This window comes from Xyrauchen texanus, chromosome 9, assembly GCF_025860055.1.
Source record: "Xyrauchen texanus isolate HMW12.3.18 chromosome 9, RBS_HiC_50CHRs, whole genome shotgun sequence".
Lineage (NCBI taxonomy): Eukaryota > Metazoa > Chordata > Actinopteri > Cypriniformes > Catostomidae > Xyrauchen > Xyrauchen texanus.
Window position 1 is genome coordinate 21,390,966 of NC_068284.1, and position 10,253 is coordinate 21,401,218.

The following is a 10,253-nucleotide window of genomic DNA, read 5'->3' on the forward strand; positions in this document are numbered from 1 at the left end:
ACCAATGTCTTCACCAAACATACCTCAAATAAAACGTGATTATAATTATATACTTTTTTTTACTTTTTTTTAAATGCACGGCGGCTTCAAAATTGAAACCCCCATTATAAAACCCCATAGGACAATCCCGAGTTTTTTTCTCTTCCGGGTATTTGGACTACAAGCTTCTGTCGCGGATGTGTGAGACGCACTTCCGACTGAACTCAGGAGGAAAAGAGATGGCGGGGGAGGTTTACCTGCTGTGGTTACTGCCTTTATTACAAACGGTAGGTGAATAAACCACATCTTTGCGATTTAAAGTAATGAAGTAGATACTCAAAAGGGACAAGAAATCCACACGGCCGTGTAAACTCTGAATGAATTAAGCTCAAGGGACTGGCTAACCATTTCGCTAATGTTAGCTCATGACGTGGCTCAAACATGTAACCGGCTCATTGTAGTTTACCTACAAATTAACAAGCATATAACTGGACCGAAACGGTCATTTTAATCATATAACCGTATTTGTTAACAAAACTGCAATTGTGATTTAAATTTGAACCCTTTGGGGATATTCTATGTGAGGCTGTTGATGGTAGTAACGAACTGCGGTAAAGTTGGTTTCATATTCACACATTCGGACTTCTTTTTTCAATAGTTTTCTAATAATGGATGTAATACCGTCAGTGTTTGTAAATACAGTATAATAACTGGCATGTATGACAGTCAGCTACAAGTAGTTTAATCAAACAAAATACGCCATCATCGATTTTGTCATATTTTATCCGAATCTCCACCGAACTTGTGTCGGAGAAGTTAGGGACCGTCTAAGTGTGCGATTTTATTTGTTGAAACCACTTTCGTTTGATTATTACTTTATCTTATGACTTTCCTGTACTGACAATCGGTACATTTCTATTATTTGACTGATACTGTTTATATTAAAACGTTTTTCATGCAACCTTAATGCACTTTTCGATTATTTCAACCATTGTATTACTAGTTGAGTGGATGTTGAATATTGAATACGTGAATGTTGAATAGCTCAGACATATTGGTCTGATTTAGAAATATAAACCGATTATGATTTGTGGTTTTAATAAATAAAAAGTGAGTAGCTTGTACGTTGTTGTACTGGTTAATTGGTATTAATAGATAAAACAAATATATATATATATATATTATGGCTGTCAATCGATTAAAATTTTTAATCGAATGAATTACATGGTCTCCCAATTAATTAATCGCATATACAAATATTTGCTGGGAAAGCCCCTTATATAACATTAATTCAATATATAATGATTATACATATTTATATCAATATATTATTATACATAGTTATCTTTAAATATTAAAATGTTTTTTATATATATATAATATTATATAAAATATTCAGATAATTAAAATGCATTACATTCTTGTGGCAGAAGAGTTAATCATTGACAATGCAAAAAGTGGCTTTAGAATACAATGTATTGTTTACTACCATATTGATCATGATCCAGTCATTGGCACACAGTTCACAGCATGCTGAACCTCTGAATTAAAAATGAAATCTAATGGTTTAATGATTTACAGAATATATCGACATCACAATTAAATCTCTACAAGAAAACAATTAGTGGGGTATTTATGAGGTCATTTCAGATTTTTCCACCATCTCAATCCAGCCACACTCTGAGATGGCATTCTTCTGAGATGGCATATCTGACAATCTGCGTCAGATATGCTTGTCGCGTCTCGAGTGTGTTGCGTCATAAAAACTAAAATGTTTAGGTCACTGTGTCAAGTTAAATGTAGTTTAATACTCAATCTTTAAACGCATCTTGAGATCCCTTCGTGTGTTTTGATCGCAAGAACACCTACTGAAGTGTTTTCTTCACTGTATAAACTGCGCGTTGCTCACATAGCTGAAGTTTCACTTACTGCCCTCTGGAGTAAACAGGTGGTACTACAAGCTTGCATTTTTCAGGAATATTCCAAATTATGGTCTTGGGGAAGTGCGATTTAAATGCGTAATTTTTTTTTTAATGCGTTATGTATAATTAATCACACTGAATTAACATGTTAAATCGACAGCCCTAAAATATATAAATAAACATAGATACTATTTTAGATACTAGGATTGTGAGGTTTACCGTTACTAACGAAGTACCGCAATACCAAAAATAAATAAAACGGCAGGAAATAATGACAGTTTGAAAATAAAATAAAAAACCTCTGGATATGTTCTAGTATAATCATTAAACAGCAGAAGGATGCAATTTACAAGAGGTGCATCTCTGCCCTGTCATATGTTTCCCACACATGGGCGCACACTCTCGCACAACACACTACTGATGCTTAATTTTAATTTCAAGTATAAATAGCTGTTGACACTTAAATTAACTCCTCGCATGCAGCATGAAGATTTCAACTTGAGTCGCAATGGGAGTATCCCAGCATTGGTATAACTAACCCATAAATACAGGAAGAACTCAAAGGTCTGTCAAAATAAAAGCCCCTCTAATACGAAAGCTCTATTCAAATGGATGCGTGAATTTGAAGTCAGAAAATATTATAGTTATATAAATATAACAAATATATGTTGTTTATTCAACTTTTCAGGAGTAATTCAGCAGTAATTACAGTGCTCTCGTTTCTAAAGTTTAGTAACTTCTAAAATGTTGCAAGGGTTAATTCTAAAACAACATTAACATTATCAAGCACCCTTGCTGGCAGCTGTATTGCTAAATTGTGAGAACTCTTAATTACTGCTGAAAAGTATTCAGTTTTATTTTAAAATCAGGCCAGGTGAAATTTGAATAAACCTGGTCTGTAATATTACTCTTGGAGTTTTGGAGCAATATGTTCCTTTTTCAAAATCTATTGAACTGTTTATCTAGTGTCATTAAGTCAACACTACACGATGCTTTTAGACATTGAAAATCTGTAGCAGAAATTGTGAAACGGAGATGTAGCATGTGTTTCAGGTTGTCCAAAAGATTCTCCCGTGTGTTTTGGAACAATCTGATCATTCATTCAAAAACTATTGAGATCCAAATCTTACCGTGATAAAATGTCAAAAGACTTTACTAGATATTACAATGGCTCAACTATGATGTGTAGTATATATCCTTTAGAACAGGGGTGCCCACACTTTTTGTGTGATGATCTACTTTTAAATGACCAACTCAATAAGATCTACCAACAAAACAGTTTCATTTAAAATAAGAAAATGCTTGTTGGGACTACTGCATGTATCCCTACATGCAACTCATCTTGTAATTAATACAAAATATATATAATAATGTTCAATGTTGATATCATTCAGTTTTAAAACTAAACCCAAAACACCTACAGTTACAATAGCCAGGGCATTTACCTTATTCTGATGACTTTCACTGAATGGAATCAGACCACTGATCTATATATATAACTGGATTGCTCATAGAATTCTAAACTGCCAGCAGTAGGTGAAGCTACCGGAAGTGCTCTGGCGGCCATCTTACTATTCCCTACCGACAGAGGGCATCGCGGCATGTGCAGCGTTTAACCGCGAAACAACACTCACTTAAGGATGTGGCTAAAGTGCCCACAGGTTGTAATTTATTACTATGTACATATTAAACACACATTAGTCTTTATCCCCATGTAGAGTGGGCATAACGATCATAATCTTTAATAATCAACAGTAAAAATACAACACCAAAGTGTATTAATACCCCTTTTTAAAGCAAAGTTATCCATCTGCAGATTGTTACAGGATGCAATGTTTCTCTGCCTTCATAGTTTAAATCTGTTGATGCTCCTTGTTCATAATGTTGACAAATTATACATCTGCATAATTTGCCAACATTATTAATCATTTTTGACTAGATTATATAGTAAATGTGAACTAATTTGGGGGTGCATGCACATCAACAAAACACACACACAAGTTCATATACAGTGTGTGTGTATATATATATATATATATATATATATATATACACACACACACACATAAATTAATTTACCTTAATGGAATTATCCATTTGCATTCATTTCTGGAATATGTACATACCAGCTTGTGAGCATTTAATTATTTCAACAATCCCCTGATATTTTAAATCATAATTAGAAATAAGTTTATTGACATATGCACACTCAAGGAAATCATACATATTTATTTGTTCAATAACAAAAGCTTCCAAGTACATACAAAAATTGACTTAAACTGAACAATACAATAAAAATTTGCAGATATGTGGGAACAAATCTGCTAATGGATTTAACAACAATCCCACATTATTCAGCTTTCAAAAGAATGGTAGCAAGACATGCCATCAGAGCTAGTGGCAACAGTTCTCCACCGGAGAGCACAGTGACACTGGAGGCGACATCTTCTGATATGCCGGCATTTCAGGCAGTGACGTTCAGCCTGAAACAGAAGACACAGAGAAAAACATCACTGTATGTCTTCCCAGCTTGTCCATGTTCAAAGAGGCTGTGGTGGGGTACATAGCATACAGTTAAAATAACTATTAAGATGATTCTGTGCACTACCTGTTTAATTGACGTTCATGGATTTTTAATACTTCTGTGTACAAATATGAACGCTGCTTATTGGATCAATGCAGGTAAACGTCATAGTATGCGACTACGCATCACTTTATGGAGAGTTTACAACTTACTAGTTAAGACTTGCCTTAAGAACAGGTGGAGCAACCAAATTAAGCATCGACTTAGATGCAAACTAACTAGTAGTTACGAAGCCTTGAACTTTATACCCCAACTTAAGACCTTACGCACAGCTATTTACTCAACCTCATGTCCTTCCAAACCTGCATGATGTTTTCTGTGAAACACAAAAGATGACATTTTAAAAAATGTTTTTGTCCATATAATGAATGCCATTGGTGACCAAAACAAGCTATTTTGCTCACCATTTACTCTCCTTATATGGAATACAAAATACATTTTTGGGGGTTCTGCAAAATAAAGTCACATGGATTTGGAAGGACATGAGGTTGAGTATATGATGACAGTATTTACATATTTGGGTCAACGTTTCTATTAATACTAAATGTTATTACTTAAAATGTTATGTTATACTATCTGAAACACAGTAATTTTATGAGACTTATACTGCATGTTGCAAAAGTATCTTCATTGCAAATAAAACATATTTTTTACTCTGTTAAAACAGCTCTTCAGTGAAGCCAGGCTGACAACTGTCTCCTCGTACAGCTTTTCCTCCTGTTGCAAACCAATTCCAGTTTTATCTAACATTCAGTGCGATGTTTATTGAAATCCAAATGGCAAACTTACCTGGTTTAACTTCAACAATATCCATGTGCTCCTTGTCAGGGCTGGACTGGAAAGAGAAATCGGCCCGGGATTTGACATAACTGGCCCAAAAGTTGTTGGGGGGGGGGGGTTTCCGCTAACGCGGCGGCTCGTTTAGCTTATCGCGGCCGACACTGCGGCCCGCTCGGTTCTCCCGATGGCCAGTCCACCCTGATCGGCCCCAAAGTGCGTCGGTCCACCGGAAAAATGTCCGGTAGGCCAGATTACCAGTCCAGCCCTGCTCCTCGTCTATTCCAATTGATCACTTTATAAATGATGCCCGTGAGCTGGACCGTATTCAGGCATGCACTGCAAAAAGTACAAATCACACACAGACAATTAATGAAAGCCCACATTAAAGTTATCATATGTAACCGGTGTTGATCTGCAATTAGATATTCAACTTGACCAAAAAAGCTAACTTGGTGAGTTATACTGTTATTCATTGTGGTTATTTTCCTAAGTTAAGGTTAGCTGCATAGCTAATATTCATTTATCCTAAGAAAATAACCACAATGCACGCTCAACGTAAACAAAAGCTACAAAACATAAATGTATTCAGAATAAAAACTTTAAAGCCTGCTAAAAATATGTTTGAAAATGTCTACTGATAGCTTACCTCAGTTTCTTAAACTTGTTTCTATTGAGGTAACACGTGCGCCGCTGAACGTAATGCTGCTGCAATAAAGAGTAACATAACACGCTCAAATTTAGAATAAGCAGGGGGGGGGGGGATGAAAGTCAAAATAAATAATGAATTACATATTTAGGAAGATTGCATTGTGATGCAGTGTATGCAGACATAAAACATTTTTTTTTATGTGACTGGATAGGTAAAAATTACTCACCAAAACAGACGATTTCCCATTGAGACCCACAGGAATACAGAACGTTAGGGAATACCAAGATGGCGGTGCAGTAGCTTCACTGTTGTGACGTCATGAGCTATCCAGTTATATATATATATATATATATATATATATATAGATCAGTGAATCAGACAGTTTTGCCTAATCCGGGCAGTAGCATCGCAATTTTGCGCTCTGTTCTCAGAAGTCCTTGGAAAGGTACGTACACACTGCCAGCGACAGCGACTCAATACCATTCATTTTCATTGCGAGCACAGCGACTTCCGGCGATACGAGCTGTCGCGACCGTTGGCGCTAGATGTGGGCGTGTCCAGCGACGCGACAAAGTTGAGAAAAGTTCAACTTTGGAGCGACTAACGGGAAGCGACAGCCAATAGGAGAGACGACGGGAGAGCTCACGTGATCCTTCTCTCTCTCTCTCTGCGTGGAAAGGTGTATCTGAGATCGCGGGGGATTTTATGGACACAGACAGACCGACATTTGCATTTTCGCCGCAGATAAACAGCCACTCTGGCAAACAGCACGACTTGTTTCTCATTCATCTTTATATCAAAGCATTTTATGTACTGATTCCATTTATATTTAGTCTTTTCCCTCCAAAATGTTTGTTTTTAGTGGCAAGAAAAGAGATTCGCTGTCAACAGCAATGGAATGACATCCGTGAATGTCATTTATAAACGTTACTAGGCAACCAGTAGTGGGAACACCCACTAGCGACTTCACCGCCAGCCACTGGCGACCTGCAGCGATAAAGTCGCTGGCAGTGTGTACGTAGCTGAAGGCGTGTGTATGCACAAACCTAGTTGTCATGGCAACTGAATAAACAAATCCTCGCCTGGTCTAAATTTAATCGTCAAGTACAAGTCAGACAGAAACTAAAAGAAGGAAAGACATTATATTTATTTGTATTAAAATTTAACGAAAGTACATTTACATTTTGTGCGATCTACCAGCATTGCCTTTGCGATCGACTGGTAGATCGAGATCGACGTATTGGGCACCCCTGCTTTAGAAGATGTATGAGTACATCAGTTGTTTTGGAGCAATCTGTGCACCTACTAAAATGTTAATGAAATTGAAAGTGAAACTGTAGAATACCCTCCATCCATCAATCCATTTTTTATAGCCGCTTGTCCTATGAAGGGTAGTGGGAAGTGCTGGAGCCTATACCAGCTGTCTCTGGCTGAAGGAAGGGAAAAAACCTGGACATGTGGCCAGTCCATCACAGGGCTAACACATAGACAAACACGTGAAACAGTGAGCGCAGTTGAGCCGGGACTTGAACCCAGGACCTTCTTGCTGTGAGGTGTAGGTGCTACCCATTTTAATTTGCCTATACGTTTTATAAACTGTTTCAAAGCAATTTGTTCATTGACTCAATCTATTTAGTCTTGTATGTTATTTCATCTGAAATTCCAAACAATTAAGTAGAATAACCGTGCACTGGCACATGGTAGAAATGTGCACATTCAGCACCACAAACATGGCCAGTGCATACATGTCTTCATTAAAATGAACATCACCAATTGTAAGCTCATGTGAAACCTTAAAGTTTTTAAAGTCGTATATTTAAAGATGTTCTACAACTTGTTTTGGGATCTTAACAGTCAAAGTCAATCAGGGCTGTTCTGCTCGGAAGCCGGTGCCAGTTGATGTGAAATATAATCTGTAATTTGTAGATGGTCCCTTAGAAATAGTTGTCTCAGAGAACAATGCTTTTGTGCACTTTTAAAAAATGTGAACTTCAAGGGAAATAGCATTGTAGCTCATTGCCATACTTGCCAATATTATTAGTAGTAATTTACTGATACATCCTTTTTGCACCCACCGTTAGAAATCTATTGAGAGAAGAAATCTGAATATGTAACAAACTTTACTGCAGTATAGGAAGTTCACCAAGTGCTATGGCAGCAGCTGTAAACGGTACACTCTTGTTATATCTTGTTTTTTGTTTTTTGCACATTGCTCTAAACCTGTGCTTAGCTCCACATTTGCCATTTTTCTTTGGTTTTAAGGGCTCTTAAATGAAACTCCAAAGACGCCGTCAGCGAACAGCTGAGAATTTCAAACATTGTTTGAGCTGTTGTCATAAAGGTCAACTGGAATCAGTACTTGTTTTGTGCACAATGTGTTTGAAATGTTCTCTATATATCCCTCCCAGCTGGCAGCCTATGGATCAGAGCTCTCTTCTGAGGCGTGCAGGGAGCTGGGCTTCTCCAGCAGTCTCCTGTGTAGCTCCTGTGACCTCCTGGGTCAGTTTAGCCTGGGCCAGTTAGACCTACCCTGCAGACAATGCTGCCAAGAGGAGGCTCAACTGGAGTCCAAGAAGGTGAGTTTAGCTTTTGTGCCAAATTACCTGTAGGGGAGATGGCTGCTTCCTGCCATTCAAAGATTTTGTTTCCTCCACCAATTACCTGGTCATGCTGTTCAGTCCATAGAGGGCACTGGAATTTTTAAATGAAGCTTTCCTGCAGCCATACATTAAATACAGCAAATCAAAAGCTGTGATCATATGGTTACTTGCATATCACTTGATTTTCATAAAGTTGTCATTACGATGAATACTTCCTCTTAATTTATTTCCAGATAAATGTATATTTTATTTTCTTTGATTAGCTTTATCCTGGAGCCATCCTTGAGGTCTGTGGATGAAAATTGGGGAGGTTCCCTCAAGTCCAAGGTAATATTTGTGTTTGTGTGTGTGTGTGCGCATGCTTCAAATAGATGTTTTTATTATAGCAACTGTTTTTTTTTTTTTTGTGGCATAGACTACCAGGCTTTTTCATGCCTCTTTTGCATATACATTGTTTGCTGTTTCACACTTTGTCATTTTGTGACTATTTCCTTTAGCTTTTGTCAGGAGTGACAAGCCAAAGATGTTCAGGGGTCTTCAAATCAAGGTAAAAACTTTTAGCAAATTATTGGAAAAAAAATATTCTTAATAGTAACAAACATTAACAGTTACAATGTGCCATAGTATTCACATCTACACATTGCATTTTTGTATAGTTTGAAAATTGTGTTACAAAAATGAGATTTTTAACAAAAGCGCATAGCTAATATAATTTAATAATTTAAATGCTGTTTACTTTGCATTTCTGGCAGTATGTGAGAGGATCAGACCCTGTACTAAAGCTGCTGGACGATAATGGGAACATCGCTGAAGAACTCAGCATCCTCAAGTGGAACACTGATAGCGTTGAAGAATTTCTTAGTGAGAAATTAGATCGAATTTAGACTTTTTCATATTTAAAGTCTCATTTCCTCTGTTTCCTTTTATTTGTATAGATCAGAAATTGAATCGTAGGACCTCAATACATTTTTGTGCTCAATAATGGATGTTAACTGAACATCCCTTTAAAATGTCAAATTTTCTGTTGTCTGAGTTCCAAAAGTAACCACATCAGTGTCTGGTTTAAAATTAAGTGATCAATATGTATTGTATGTACTTTGAGTTGATTTTTCTGCTATTGTTTCAATTGATGTGCAGAGGCAATTTTATACATCATGTATGAGTCAGGGAGTGAAGCTTGCTGAAGATGCTGGTTTGTGAAAGCTTTTGGTGTCTCCTCAGAAGCAAATGCTTGTTTAGATTTGCACATTAGTGAAGGCCTGACAGTAAACCAGTCCCTGGAATGTGAGGCCTGAAGACACGTGTAACTCTCCGAGCATGTTGTTATGGTGCGAACCTAAAGTTGTACCCCAGTTTGAGAAGGTGGAATATGTTCATTTAAATGTTTGTTTAAAAAGATTCTTTAATTGAAACTCAATTTAATTTGTAAACTCACAAATAAACTTGTTTTTCATAGTAACTTTATTTCATTCATTCATTGGTAGCTAAATGTGTGAATTACTTCAATACGATTGTAAAACTAAAATTCAGTCATTGTTTATTCACCCCTGTGTTATAGCCTTGTATGATTGAACTGTGGGTGAAATTGTGAAAAAAATTTGTTCTCAGTGATGTCATAGAGTGGCAGTTTATGGTGACATATTCTTCAAGCTTCAAAAGAATGGGACAGTGTAATTCTGAAGTCTTAATAAGTTATTGTATGCGACTTGTCTTTTTCTGAAGGAATAAGGTTTAGTGAG

General features: G+C 36.8%; 1 pseudogene; it reads left to right on the forward strand.

The window, feature by feature from the left end:
• Positions 1–157: 157 nt before the first annotated feature.
• LOC127649341 (selenoprotein F-like) lies at positions 158–9,968 on the forward strand (annotated as a pseudogene).
• Positions 9,969–10,253: the final 285 nt, after the last annotated feature.